At 36.6% G+C, this 14,905-nt stretch overlaps 1 long non-coding RNA gene across 1 annotated transcript; it reads left to right on the top strand.

The window, feature by feature from the left end:
• Positions 1 to 7,156: 7,156 nt before the first annotated feature.
• Positions 7,157 to 9,185, top strand: LOC104220742 (uncharacterized). The gene is made up of 3 exons (XR_709579.2): positions 7,157 to 7,227; positions 8,194 to 8,518; positions 8,615 to 9,185. It is a non-coding gene; the product is annotated as an uncharacterized lncRNA (long non-coding RNA).
• The last annotated feature ends 5,720 nt before the right edge of the window (positions 9,186 to 14,905 follow it).

Genomic DNA, 14,905 nt, shown 5'->3' with positions numbered 1-14,905 from the left:
AGCAGGCAAAAATCTTATTCTGATGTCCGACGTCGTGATCTAGAGTTTGAGGTTGGTGATTGGGTTTTCCTGAGGATCTCACCAATGAAGGGTATTATGCATTTTGGGAAGAAAGGTAAGCTGAGTCCAAGGTATATCGGGCCGTATAAAATTCTTCGACGGATTGGACAGGTTGCTTATGAGTTAGAATTGCCATCCGAATTGGAATTTGTCCACCCGGTATTCCATGTATCTATGTTGAGGAAATGTATTGGAGACCCTTCTCGAGTCGTCCCTATCAAAGATGTACAGGTTACAGAGGACCTATCATATGAAGATGTGCTAGTGGCTATATTAGATCGACAAGTCCGCAAGCTGAGAACAAAAGATGTAGCTTCCATCAAAGTATTGTGGAGGAACAAGGATATGGAAGAAATAACATGGGAAGCAGAAGAGGAGATGAAGTCTAAATACCCGTACCTATTCCAGAATGAAGATAACAAGGATGCTGGTGGAATACATGATACATTGGAAGGTGAAATGGCTCTATAAGGTAAGCAATAACTTGAGAATACTCTTCCTTAATACAAAATGGCGATATGCAGATAATGTACATGTCCATAATGCTTTGCATACTCTTGTAAGGCCATACGTTGAGTTACCCAGTTGCACGTTTGTCCTCTATTTATGGGAGAAACTTGACCGGAATCCACGATGATTTAAACTCCCCATGAACCCTTACATTCGAGGACGAATGTTCCTAAGGGGGGGAGGGTGTTACAACCCATATCCACACGCGTTAGTTCATGCCATATATTAGTTAACATAAATTCAAGAAGGAATTACCTTTGATATGATAAGAAGTTAATCCTATTGGTCTTAAGCGATACAAGGGTGTATAAGGGTGATTAACAAGTATTAGAAGTTAAACGAATCAAGGATGTGGTAACTCGTATTTTCAGGTAAACCTAGAGGTTCTTAATACACTCAAGGTCATGTATTAAGGTGTTTGAATCATATAATATCCGTATCATAAGTCTTGAAGTCAAACGAGTTATGAAACAAAAGTTGACAAACGTTGTCGCAACTTAGGTTCATAATTTTACTTAAACATTAGGTTAAATGTTTCTAAGCTTTTCTCCTAATTTACAAGGAATTATGGGGTGATCTACCCACCTAATTAAATATCTACGAGTCAGTTTCCAATGCATTTAACCATTTGTCAATACGATCATGGAGTATAGATATATTCATATTTTCACAGGCCTGCGCAGATTGGTAGATGACAAGTAGGTGCATCACCTACTTGCCAAAATGATAGGACAAAATTAAAAGACCTAAGTCGTCCAAGAGAGGACTTTTAAGGGGTTACGAACTCAGTTATTTCATCCATATTTCAGACCCTCAAAACCAAAGTTAACCCCTGCAACTCCTCCCCAAAAATCCCACAAAAACCCTAATCGATTTTCCCTCTCTTTCAAGTTCTATTTGAAGGTAAAACCTAGAGTTTGAACAACCAAGGGAAGGGCTGAGTTATCCAACAAGTAAGGTAAGTTACTACCATCTTTCATACATTTTTCTCTGCTGTGAATTCATGGTAATTCATTCTATACATGTAAGAACTCACGGGACGGTGATCGGAAGCCGTGAGTTCGAGTTATTCACTTGTAGCAGACTGTTTTTGTTGCTATTGGGATGCGTATTTTACTACTATTTTGTGGAGTTTTGGAGGTGGAAGGGTGTGTAGGAACACCATATATATGTATGGTTGTGGGCTGATAGTGATTCGTAACATTTCCGGGTCGTTTGACACGACTACGGTGGTCGTCGTATGTATGATGTAATTAGGTTGTGTGTGGACTGTTTTGGGAGGCTCAATATGTTTATTATTGATGTTGTTTGGGCTGTTTGGTGATTGTTTGGAATGGTGTGAAGTCATATATATAGGGGAGGTACTGTCTGTTTCAACGTAAAATAGGTTGTGGTCGATACATAATAGTTATGACGCTTAAATGATAACGATAGTATCCTTTCTCTTACTGTAGACTAAGGAGTTGTGACAATTGCATAGCTTGTGATTGGGGCAGTATATACAAGGTATGTGAGGATATCCCTTTTCTTCTTTTGCATGCTTTCGATTGTACATAATGTAATGAGCGAGCTTCCAAAGATACTCTACTCTTAGAAGCTAGCAGTACTTACATTGCTTTCCCTCTTATGGAACGATTGATGTTAATGTTGCTTCTCTTATTCTTATGTTATCAATGTTGTTGGTACTTCCTGATTCTTATAAGGTTCGTAATGAAGAGTTGGTCCTAATAACGTGTACAGAGGATACCGACCTTACGTCACTCCGAAAGGTTTAGAATGTGATTCCATGAGTCGAGCATGCATTATATATATGTATCTATTTTACTCTACTGAGCCGCGCTATAGTCAGTCGGGTATGGCACATATTGTGCAACCACTGATCAGTTGGGTTTTCCCGAGCTCCACGTGACCGGGTACGATTCTACCGAGCCTTACGACGGCCGGGTACATTTTTACCAAGCCTATTATGGTTGGGTACGATATGATGATGATGATGCCCACAGAGGCGTATGTTTTAAAAGTTTATGTATACATACATATGTATCATGCATTTCATGTCAGTAGCCCTCAGAGGTACTCAGATGTTCCAGGTTGTATATTCTTTATCCCTGCTTACATTACTATTCGTATTTATGGTTCCCTGCCTTACATACTCAGTACTTTATTCGTATCCTTTTGTTTGTAGACACTGCATGTCGTGTTGCAAGCCCTAATAGACAGGCAGGTGCAGCTCCCCCACCACAGTAGGTTGTCCAGTTCAGCAGTGATTGGCGAGATCCCTTCTCCGGACTTGTCGTGGTCTTTGTATGCATTTCTGTTATAGACATTATGGGTATGTCGAGGCCCTGTTCCGGCTATGTTGCAACACTTATGTTCATTTAGAGGCTCATAGACAAGTGTCGACTCATGTATAGTTTGGTATGCCTTGTCGGCTGGTTTTTGTTGTATAGTCTTTCATGGTAGCATGGTAGCTCATACCTTATATGTAGTTTCTTGATTGTTTGGTCATCCCCTGCTATGTATGTTCATGCCGTCATATTTTATTGCTGGTTGTCCATGATCCAGGTCTACCATTTATATTGATCTCGTCAACCCTAAAATATAATAAAAAAAAGTTAGATAAAATGTACGTTGGTGCTCGGCAAGTATAGTCAGGTGCTAGTCATGGCCCTCCAGTTTGGGTCGTAACACTCATAGAGCCATCTTTCTTCTTTACAAACAACACCGGCCCACCCTAAGGCGATACACTAGGTCTAATAAAAACTTTTTCAAGAAAATCCTGTTATTGCTCCTTCAATTCTTTCAATTCAACTGGGGCCCTAGTGTATGGTAGGGTAGAAATGGGATGAGTGCCCAGAACCAAGTCAATGCAGAAGTCGATATCTCTGTTGGATAGAGATGTTCGGCCAAAAATGCATATATTTTCCCATTGTTGCCTCACATTCTAATACTTTTAATCATATTTTGAGTATTAATTAAATTATATTATACTTAATATTATATTTTAACTGTGTAGGAATAAAGCGGTGTGAAGAAGAAAGATTTGGAGAAAAATTAAATAAAACACGGAAGAAAAAAAAGGAAAATAGAAAAGGAGGCAATGGGGAGACACCATTTGGTGTTTGTCCCCTCCAGGTGTAAGACACTAGAAAAGGAAAATACAATCAAAGCATGGAATTGGAATTGAAGAACGTTGAGACATTACTAGATCGGCGCTGAGGCCAGCGCTAGGCGCAGGTTTGGATGACAACGAGGCGGGGTTTTCCTATTTTGTTCGGGACAATGTTATTTCAGTCCTACATGACCCCAACTCATATAAAAGGGTTCCTAAACCTAATTTGGAGGGGATCTAACATACATTGTAGGAGAATTCACGTGGAGGAACACACACCACGCTTGGAGGAGGCTTCTAACTCATTTTTCTTCTCTTCTCTTCCTTTAATCTCATAGTTTATTAGTTCTAGAGTTTTGGGTGCTACATGAACATTGTAGTTTGATGCTTGAATTGTTCTTATTATTTTATCATATTGGTTTATTTACTCAATCTTGCGCTTAACTATTTGATTGCTTGATCACCAGTTGAATACTATCTACGAATCTAGGATTAAACTAGGGAGAGAGAATTCTAGATTGCATATAAGATTGAGTAGAGCAAGATCTTAATTCCATGGGGGTGGGGGCAGATTTGCGGTTAGGATATGATTATACTTAATTCCCTTGCTTGGTTACTATACAGGAATTATTAATGCTTTCTTGTTAATTCTAATTCCATAGGAATACTTTGGGAGAAGGCTATGACAAATATTAACCCTGTCAACCAATAAACCAGATAAATTAATTAGACGATTTAAGTAAAAAAACTCGACGGGATTGTTAGCTAACCCATAGCTCTAGAATATTCACTCACATTGAATTCGTCTTTAAGCTTGTCGTTGTTTTCTTTAATCCCTTAATTTGTTACTCTAAATTAAATTTTAGTTAAATATTCATACTTTACGATTTACTTGAAGAGATTAATTGTTTGGTTTAATTTAGTTGATAGTTAATCACAATTCCCTGTGGGTACGATATCTAGACTTATAATCCTATATTATTTGTCAACCACGTATACTTGCATATGCATCTAGGAGCAACAAGTTTTTGGCGCCGTTGCCGGGGACTTAGAAATTAACTAGTCTGCTAGATTAGATTTTCACTCTTTGACTATTCAAGTTTTAAAATTTTTATCTTTGTTTAATATTTACTATCCTTGTTGATATGGAAACTTGGAATGATAATTGGTCGAATAGTGGTTATTCTTATTATGGTGATGCTTGTCCATAATGTAGAGGACCACACTTGTGGCAAAATTGTACATCTCAATCTGTGTGGAATTTTTGTAATGTGTGTGGTTGTCAAGGTGGCCATTGGGATGGTTGTCCTAATTCTTATTACCCGTCTCAGAACTCTTATCATAATGTTTCTAATAATGTTTATGATTTTGATAGGAGCACTGAAGTGGAGGATGAGGAACGTGTTGCCCTTATTATGGAGATGATGAGGCAAGTAGCCGAGCAACAAGATGAAAATCAAAAGGCTATACAAAGATTTAGTGCAACAATCATGAGAATGAAGGCCGAGGCGGAAGAGATCGGCCAATTTGATACCAAGAGCAAGTTCCCACAAGAAGATAATTTTGAAGAAGCAGCTATAGTGAGCCAATCTTGGTTAGAGGAACAAGCTCAACTGATAAAATCTCATGAGTTTTTTCGTGATGGTCTTTCAAATATGAAAAAACAACTGATAGAAGGAAGAATTGAGCTCAGGCAAGAGATAGACCAATTTGGCTCAGATATCCATGACTTGCAGGCTAAATTGAATAAAAAGGTTGAGGTGTCGGATACCCTACAACCAATTTTTGTGGATACTGGCCAGCTTGTGAAGCGGAAAGAGAAATTTCAACTATTTGGCCAAAATATTATTAATGATGCCAAGGTTAAGGAAGTGTCAAAGTGAGGATGTTAAAAGTGAAGCGATTCTAGAGTTGGAGCGCATTGGACCTCATTCTAACCTTTTTTCAACATTGTGCCTGGTTGGTGACACGAGAATTAATCCATTCGAGCCTATGGTGGATTCAATGAATGGGGAACAAAGTACTTATATTCTGAAATTTGTGATGCCAAGGAGACAAAACGACATACCTTACTTAAGGGCCAATAAGTGTAAGATGCGATATTATTTACTTGGTTCTTTTGTATTCGCACCACCACCCCAGGAATACGATAGAAAAATTGATGCATAATTGGGGGCGCAATTCATATTCTCAAAGTGGAAGGAGAAGTGGTGAAAGTGATGACGTCGTACCGCGATGTTAAATCGGGCGCTTGTTGGGAATCAACCCAATTCTATTTTTTTTAATTTTATTTTTATTTTATTGTGTTTTTGTTGTAGTATTATTTTTGTGTTTTGTAGGAGTAGGATTATGGAGTCAAAGCCAATAAGCAAAAGCAAAAAGGAGAAGGTGGTTGAAACTAAGTGTGAGGTACCCGCATAAAGAATCATACCTGGGAGAAGTGTGAGTATCATGTGAGTTGCTAATACTCGGCCTTTGGCCTACCAGGGAGTTTCTTTTACCTTCTTGTTATTTATAGTATGCATTGAGGACATTGCATAATTTTAAGTGTGGGGTGAGGAGATTGTCTGGGCAATTTTCTGTGTTATCCTAGTTTAGTTGTAGTACTCTTTATTAGTGTAGTAGTGTTTGTGTAAAAAAAAGAAATTTAAAAAAATGAAAATTGAAAAAAGGTGGATTGTTCCCAGCGACGGATCTTGTGAATAGATTTCTTGAGGGATTAAGGTCCAATAAAATAAAAAATCCAAAAATATTTCCTTTTTGTTCTAGTTAGTTTTAGTTAGGTAATAATACCTCTTGGTTTTTCTTTGTGCATCAGTTCTTTTCCAGGGGATGTAACGTGAACCGGGTAATCTTTAATTTTTTTATTTTTGGGATTAGATTTTTTTAGGAGAAGAAAGAAAGAGGGAGAAGAAAAACCTTTCTAACTTGATTGGTACTAGCATATTTAGGCCCAAGCTTGAGTAGTACTTTCCTCTGAGTGCTTGAGTAATGAATAAAATAGCAGACTTTCTGAACCTAAGCTCAGGTTTGTGACTCTATATATAGCTTATTCTTATTTTGTCGTTCTCTATGATCCTCTCTGTTTTAGAGTAGAATTGATCCATCTTGATTGATGCATGTGCCATGTGGGGTGAGGATTTCTTACATATATTTCATGTTTTGCATCTTAATCTAGGAGCCTGTTTGGATGGGCTTAAAAGCTGGTCAAACCAGCTTTTAAGCCACTTTATAACTTTTAGTAGTGTTTGGCAACTAAAAAAAGGGCTAAAAAAAGTTAAAATCTGCTTAAAAAACCCAAAACCAACAAGTTGGGTAAGCCCAACTTTTTTGAAATTGGCTTAAAAGCCAGATATTTTTGACCAAGTGTATTACATTTTTATCCCTTATTATTTTTCTTAATCCCGAAATTACCCCTCACTAAAAAACCCTAAAACATACGGTCTCTTTTTCTTTTGTCCACTCCTGTTGCAGCGTATGCGTTCTTCTTCCTCTTCTTCCATAACTCTCCCTAACTTCAACTCCAATTTGAAAGCCTCTTCACAGTAAGTAATCTTCCTGTTGATTTTCAATTCCTAGTGTGTTTTCAAAGTTTTGGATTAATTTCAATTCCATTGGAGATTAGGGCTAATAGATATGCCCATAATATTTTTTTTTAAAAAAATCTCTGATGTGCTTACAAAAATTACAATATCTCCCCTTTTATACAGTTAAATGTGTTCTTATCTAATTAGTTAATCAGAAATTATCAGACATATACTCCACAAGAAAAGAAGAAAAGTCAGCGCATAAACATCTAGTCGCATAAAAAGAGTTAGCCAATCTAATGGAGCAACTGCTTTACAAACTCCAGCGCAACTGCTTTACCTTAATAGGAGTAAAGATTGTATTTTTTCAATCCTGTAAGTAAAAGGGTCCCAAGAATTTATGTTAGTAAATGTAGAGTCATTGCACCTGCTATTTTTCTGTGATAAAAATGGATACCAGTTCAGTATTTGTATTGTAATTTTTCAAAAATTTCCCAATATATGTAATTCAAGTCAAGAAAAGTAATCTTCTGCTTATAAGTTTGTCCATAGCAAGGTTAAGAGATAACCATGATCCTAATAATGAGATTAAAAGTGAAAAAGAAAACTTACTTTTATACCTTATAGTTAAACTGTACATTGGGTGTCAAATGTACTGCGTTACCTTAATATACAAAGTTCTGTAAAGATTATATTTGTATTAGAAGGAGAAAACTAGAGAATGTTTGTGTAATTAAATCCTTTATTTTTGTTTGCATATTATACTTTGTATAGAATCAACTTTGTCGGACCTGAATATTTTTTTTGGGCCATATTAAAGCTTGGTCACAATATGCCATACCAAGGAGTTGTGTGAGCAACTTCAGTCTTAAAAACTTCAGTCTTGGCTTCGTTAGGCTCTTTTAGGCTGTCAAACACAAGACTCTTTTAGGCTCTCTTTATGCAACTTCAGTCTTAGCTTCTTGGTTGTTTTGCTTTCTTCAGATTATTTACATTCAATCATGCTGGACAATGCTACGTGGGACGATGAGACACATATTATATTTCTTGAGTTGTGTGAGCAAGAGGTTAGAAAAAGAAATAGACCAAACACTTACTTAAATAAAGATGGGTGGAAAAGTATTGTTGACGAGTTCTGTAAGAAGACGGGGAAAAGACTATGATAAAAAAAATGAAAAATCATTGGGATTACATGAAAGGAGAATGGACACTTTTTAAGCAGTTGATGAGAGGGGAGACGAGGTTAGGATGGGATGCCACGAAAAATACGATTATGGCAGATGATGATTGATGGGAGCGAAAAATTAAGGTACATATCTCACATTATTATATGTGCAATTCTTATTTTTGTCATTGTTAATTTTATCAGTTTGATTAAAGCAGTTTTTATTTTCTCTTTTTACAGGAGAATGCAAAATATAAGAAATTTAGGAACAAAGATCTTTCGCTCATATGGTTTCGCTACGATGCACTGTTTACTGATGTTGTTGCCACAGGAGAAAGAGCACGTGCAGCAAATAAAGAACAATCATCGGGCATTAGACTTAATCTTGATGAAGAAGGAATAAATGTCATTGATGATTGTGACAAAGAACACTTTACTCATCTTAATGATGAAATGAGCGATGAAAGTGATGATCTACAGAATATAAATTCTGTTATGTTTCCAGAGCCATCACTAAAATGACAAAAATCAACTGATGGTGTTAGCACTAATAATCAAGTAAGAAAGAGTAAGAAAAGAATAGCTGCAACATTAATAAAAGAGGATATACACTTTCTCATAGAGTTTATGCCTAGCAAAAGCACTGCTACATCTCCTGCAATTGATGAGACATCCATCGAAAAGTTTATTGGCACGTTGGAATAAATTCCTGATATTCTAGCTGGGAGTGAAATTTACAGTTTTACTATGATTATGTTCCGCAAAAAAAAATAACCGAAAGATATTTTTGGGGATGCCTACTAATGAAGCTCGCAAGAATTGGTTAGAGTTTAACTATCAGTTATACCTCAAGAAAAATGAATAGTGTATCATTGTGGTTGAGTATTTCTATTATTCTGCGTTTGAATATTATGATTGTATATGTAGACGTTATTATGATTTTATGTGTAAACTTTATATTGCTTCTTGTTTAGACATTGGGATTGTGTCACTAAACTTTTATTAAATTAAAGCTTCTGTTTGTGGTAAACTTTATGTTTAAAAGCCTTGGTTCTATTGTTAAGCTTATAGTGTTAAACTTCTTTTTGGTTCTGTTTGTGGTAAACTTATATTGCTTCTATTGTTAAGCTTTGGTAAACTTTATGTTTGAAGGCCTCTTCAGTACATAAAGAAGAACTGAAGAAAGCATATGTTTGAAAGCCTCTTCAGTACTATTTAGAAAGCATATTGCTAAATTTTATGTTTTCATTTTCAGTAAAATGAAGAGTTCGGACTCTAGTGACATAGTAGATCCTTATCCAAATTATTCGTCAGACGATGAAGATGAAGAAGAACTGGATGAGATACATAGGGAGCAAGATGAGAAGAAATGGACGGCCTTATGTCAAATTCAGGTAAATAAATTTTGATGTATTACGAAAAATACCTATGCAAGGAACCTTGTCGTACATCTAGTCGCTATGGAAATGTATTTATTCAAGAGATATTAAGAGGAAACGAGACTCGTTGTTATGAAAATTTTCGATTGAGGAAGTCGGTATTTGTTGATCTATCAAATGACTTAACGGAAAAGTATAGGCTTAAACCCACACGTGGAATGTCTATACACAAGATGTTAGGCATGTTCTTGATGACTTGTGCACATGGAGCTGGATATCGATTGATACAGGAAATCTTCCAATATTCTGGAGAAACAGTTCATAGACACTTTCATAGTGTCTTCAAGGCCGTTTGTCAGCTTGCAAGAGATATAATCAGACCACATCAAAATTATAATGATGGTGTAGGAGCTCACAAGCCATGTAATGGTCGATATCTCCCTTTCTTTAGAGTAAGCAATATTTTTACATAATTATTTTTTATTAAACTTATAAGTTAACTTTTATAAGTATTACTAACTTAAGTTGAATTTATACTTGTAAATGTATGTAGGATTGTATTGGAGCACTTGATGGAACACATGTTAAAGAAAGATTACCGCAAGGTTGAGCGATACCATTTATTAGACGTAAAGATTATCCGATTCAAAATATTCTTGTTGTCATAGATTTTAATATGTGTTTTATATTTGCATGGGCTGGGTGGGAAGGAGCAGCGCACGATAGTCGTATACTTGGTGAAGCCCTTCGTAGACCGGAACTTAACTTTCCACGTCCAATTGGAAATAATTATTATCTAGTTGATGCAGGATATCCCCACATAAAGGGATATATGGCTCCATACAAAGGAGATAATATGAGATATCACCTAGCACAATTCCGCCGCGGTGCAACAAGACAATTGCGAGAACCAAGAGGGGGAATTGAAAAATTTAACTATTTGCATTTTTCTTGTAGAAATATTGTAGAGCGCACATTTGGAGTTTAGAAAGCAAGATGGTCTATTTTGCAAGACATCCTTTCTATCATATTGACACTCAAAGAGACATCGTACTTGCTATTATGGCCATTCATAACTATATTAGAAAGAAATGCAATATGGATGATGCATTTCGAGCAGCTGAGAATGAGAGATATGTTCCATCTGTTGATCCTGATGTTGGTACATCTTTTAGAGCAAATAACAATATAAATACGAAAAAAGTGGAAGAGCAAAGTGATCTTGTTTGGATGGGTCTTCGCGATTTGATTACTAATGAAATTTGTGAAGCTTGATACTTGTAGTTGTATGAATCTTTTAAAACACTAATATTTATTATTTTACTTTCCAATTTAGAAATGTTATTTTGTTTCGTTCTCTTGAAATATGCATATATAATGACTTAACTTTTTATATAATTTGAGAAATCAGTGTATAACTTCAATTTGATTAGCTTGATGTATAAAATGGCTTTTTAAGTTTGTGATTGACTTCTGTCGCATCACTTTCTGAGCCAAGGGAAGAAAAAAAGCAATTGATCAATTAGATTCTCATACAGATATATACAAAGCAAAAATTATTCTTTTTATTTTCTTGGCAAACAAATAACAAAACTATCTTAAGTAATTATTTAAATTAAAATTAAATTAAAATATAAATTATTTTTGTTTGCATTACTTATGAATCAAATATATTGTAGTGTGAACAAACTCCTTTTGATTTTATCCTTAAATCATTAGCTATTCTCAACAGATCTTAATTTTCTTTTTCGAAGTACTGTAGCACCCAGTGCTTATTCGAAAAACAACAAAGCTACTGCCTTCATGTATCGTGGATGTGATCTGTGAGATGCAAAGAACATTGCTTAATTTGTGACTCTTAGTTTTGCAGCTAAATCTATAACCATCGCAACAGATTTCAAATCTCCTTGAGTTACTGTAGCATCACGATCCTTTTGGAAAACGCTACAGCTTAATCTTGATGTAATTTAAGGTGTTGTACTGCTATATGGAGTACTAAAGAATACCATGGTTTCTTAGTATAGATCTTGATTTTCATTTCAGTTCGAAGACCACTGTAGGTTTATAGAATCTGGGCTTTTGAGAGAGGAAACACGAGTAGCTAAGTTGAAGTCGATCATGGCCTCTAAGGCCGGCGACCAGTCACCTCCAATGGCTGGTCTGCCCTCCCATGCTTCCCCCTCCATTACAAACAACCCCACAACAATACACAAACCTTTAGATTATTCTAACATTCTAAAGCCAGCCGCGATCAATGCACAAACTCAAGGAAACACGAAACAGTTTACTGCTGATACAATTTCATTTCGTCATCCAGTGCTCTTTCAAGGACAGCCTTTGGTGAAGTTCACTGAATCTGAGGTGGAGCGAATGAACGAGATTGAAGGCTTCCACTATGCAGTAGTGTGCAAATTTTCTTATGGATGGCATAAGCTCAATAAACTACGTCGAATTGTACCGCTGCAATGTGGGATTAAAGGAGAGTGTATCATTGGATACTTACGCGAAAGGCATGTACTAATACATTTGACACTACAACAAGATTTTATTGAATTTTCTTCGAAGAGTCCGTATTATGTGAAAGACGAGCATGACAATGAATATCAATTAAGGACGTTGATATATAATTCAAAATTCAAGGATGGTGAGGAAACGCCAAAGGTAATGGCATGGATTTCGTTTCCAAAATTATTGCCAACTTATTTCGTCAAGGAATGTCTTTTTTTGTTGGCTTCAGCTGTGAGAAAGCCACTCCACCTTGATTTGGCTACAATTAATAAGACAAGGCCGAGCTGTGCGTGAGTGAAAGTTCTTGTTGATCTCCTAACTAACTTACCTAAGAAAGTGCGTATGGACATCGAAAATGAGACAACTGGAGGTGTGAGGACTGAATGGGTGACCATCAACTATGATTATTTGCCCAAATATTGTAATGAGTGCAAATTGGAGGGGCACGACATGATTGAATGTTGGAGAATTCATCCAGATCTAATGGGGAATAAAAATGCTAAGCAACAGACCGAACATGTGATTGCGAAAAATATTGACAAGGCAACTGTACCATCAAGCTCAACTCGGCAAGGACCTTTAATGATTTTATCAAGCGGAAAGGTGGTAGGCAATGTGAGTGGTAAGGGTAATGAGCAGTGGAAAGAGGTTAGGGATAATCGTACAAGGCACGCAGTTAATCAAAAGGAAGTCCAAAATACAACAGGGAAAGAAATAGTACCAATCAACCAATGTGCAAGAGAGCAGACTCATATAGGGAATAAATTTGCGGTGCTGGAAATGGAGGAGGATGTGAATGCTGAGGTTATCCAAAAGCAACCATAAGCGAAGGATGATGCTGTGATTCAGAAAAATGGTGCAGTTTCTCAGAACAATAATCAAGTGGCTCTTGTAGCAGAGGATGATAATCAAAGTGCCTTAAACAATCCTTTTCCTTCTGGAAAATCATTAAATCCAGCAGCCCAGAAATTCAATCCAATTACTATTGGGACTGGAGGGTCACACAAAGGTAACAAAGGCAGTGCATGTACTAAAGGAAAGGAAAATATAGCAGCAAATAAGGAAGCTACAACGCAATGGGTACAACAAACATTTGCTGCAAATTTAGTGGCTACAAATACTTCTTGTCAAGAAGTACCATTTCAAGAATCACTCGAGCCAAATATGTTTAATAAAGAACCTGGAAAACTTCACATTGGAGAAGTTAAGGTATGGGCAGAACAAATTGAGGAGGACTCAGAAGAAGGAGAATTCTTGGTAAATGAGGATTGTAGTGAAAATCTGAATAAAGCTGAAGATGATCAAGATGGAGAGGAGGAACAAAGCGTGAATGGACAAGGTTTACAAGCTGTGATACACCAAAATGAAAACCCACAATTAAAAAAAGCATCAAAAATGCGTGAAGGTACTGAACAATTTGGTTAGATGCAGAACGCTTGCCTTAAACCCCCTGAAGGTACCTCCATTCTTGATAGGAGTAATGCAGTTATTTCATTGACGGGTGATCCGGGAAGCATAGAGGAGACTTAAGTGGTATAGGTGATGAAGTAATCAGTGATAAAGGAGAAAAACAAGTCACTACAACGATACAGCTCAACGATGCAGGGCAGCTTTCTCCAGAAAGAGTCACTCTTCCATTGACTATAACTACTGCTAAAGGAGATCAAGTAAAGGAGAGTGCAGGGAGATCGTTGATTCCTAATCAAGGAAAAAATTAAATCATTACTACTCCTAAGGGCCATGGTGATGATGAAAATGTGTAAACCAAAGGGAGAGACATGGATGAAGAATCAACGACTCAAAACTTTAAGAATGTAGCAAGGCAAGGTGATCTTTCACCTAGAGCAATTGAGAAAGGGAAATCTGCTGGGAGAGGTAAAAAGAAGCAATCTAAAGAAAATCAAAGTGTAGTTCCACCTGGGGTTCAAACAAGAAGGACCCAATCCAAATCGCATAATCAATGATGAATGCTCTATTTTGGAATGTGAGATCGGTGAATACAATGAAAGCCTTTGAGAGGCTGGTCACTATGCAGAGGCAACATCATTTTCAATTCATAGGTATCATGGAACCAATGCAAAGAGCCACGAAATTAGAATGGTATAGAAGAAAGATCATAATGCTACAAGTTTACGCAAATGTTTCAAACAAAATATGGGTATTTGTTGATGAAGATCATGGTGTTGATATCATTATCAATATGGACCAACAGATGACACTAAAAATAACAAACATGGATTCTGGAAGGTCACTTATTGTTACATTTGTATATGCAAAATGTGACTCTACTGAAAGAATTGAATTGTGGGACAGCTTATATGCACTTGCGAGAGATATGGATCTTCCTTGGCTAGTGGGAGGAGATTTAAATGTTATCTAGGATGAAGAAGAAAAATTTGGAGGCCGACCCTTCTACATGAATGAGGTTCTTGATTTTAGGCATTGTGTAAATACTTGTAACCTTTTTGATCTTGGATTTAAAGAAAGTATTTACACTTGGAGGAATGGTCGAGGTGAAGATGACTGCATTTTCAAGCGACTAGACAGAATATTAGCAAATGCAGAATTCCAACAGATGTTTGTAGGTTTAGAGGTAAACCATCTTTCCAAAATTGGTTCTGACCACTGCCCGATAATGTTGAGT

The sequence above is a fragment of the Nicotiana sylvestris genome, chromosome 5, assembly GCF_000393655.2.
Source record: "Nicotiana sylvestris chromosome 5, ASM39365v2, whole genome shotgun sequence".
Lineage (NCBI taxonomy): Eukaryota > Viridiplantae > Streptophyta > Magnoliopsida > Solanales > Solanaceae > Nicotiana > Nicotiana sylvestris.
The sequence above is the reverse complement of the archived record's forward strand: the minus strand, read 5'-3'. Positions and strand labels throughout refer to the sequence as shown.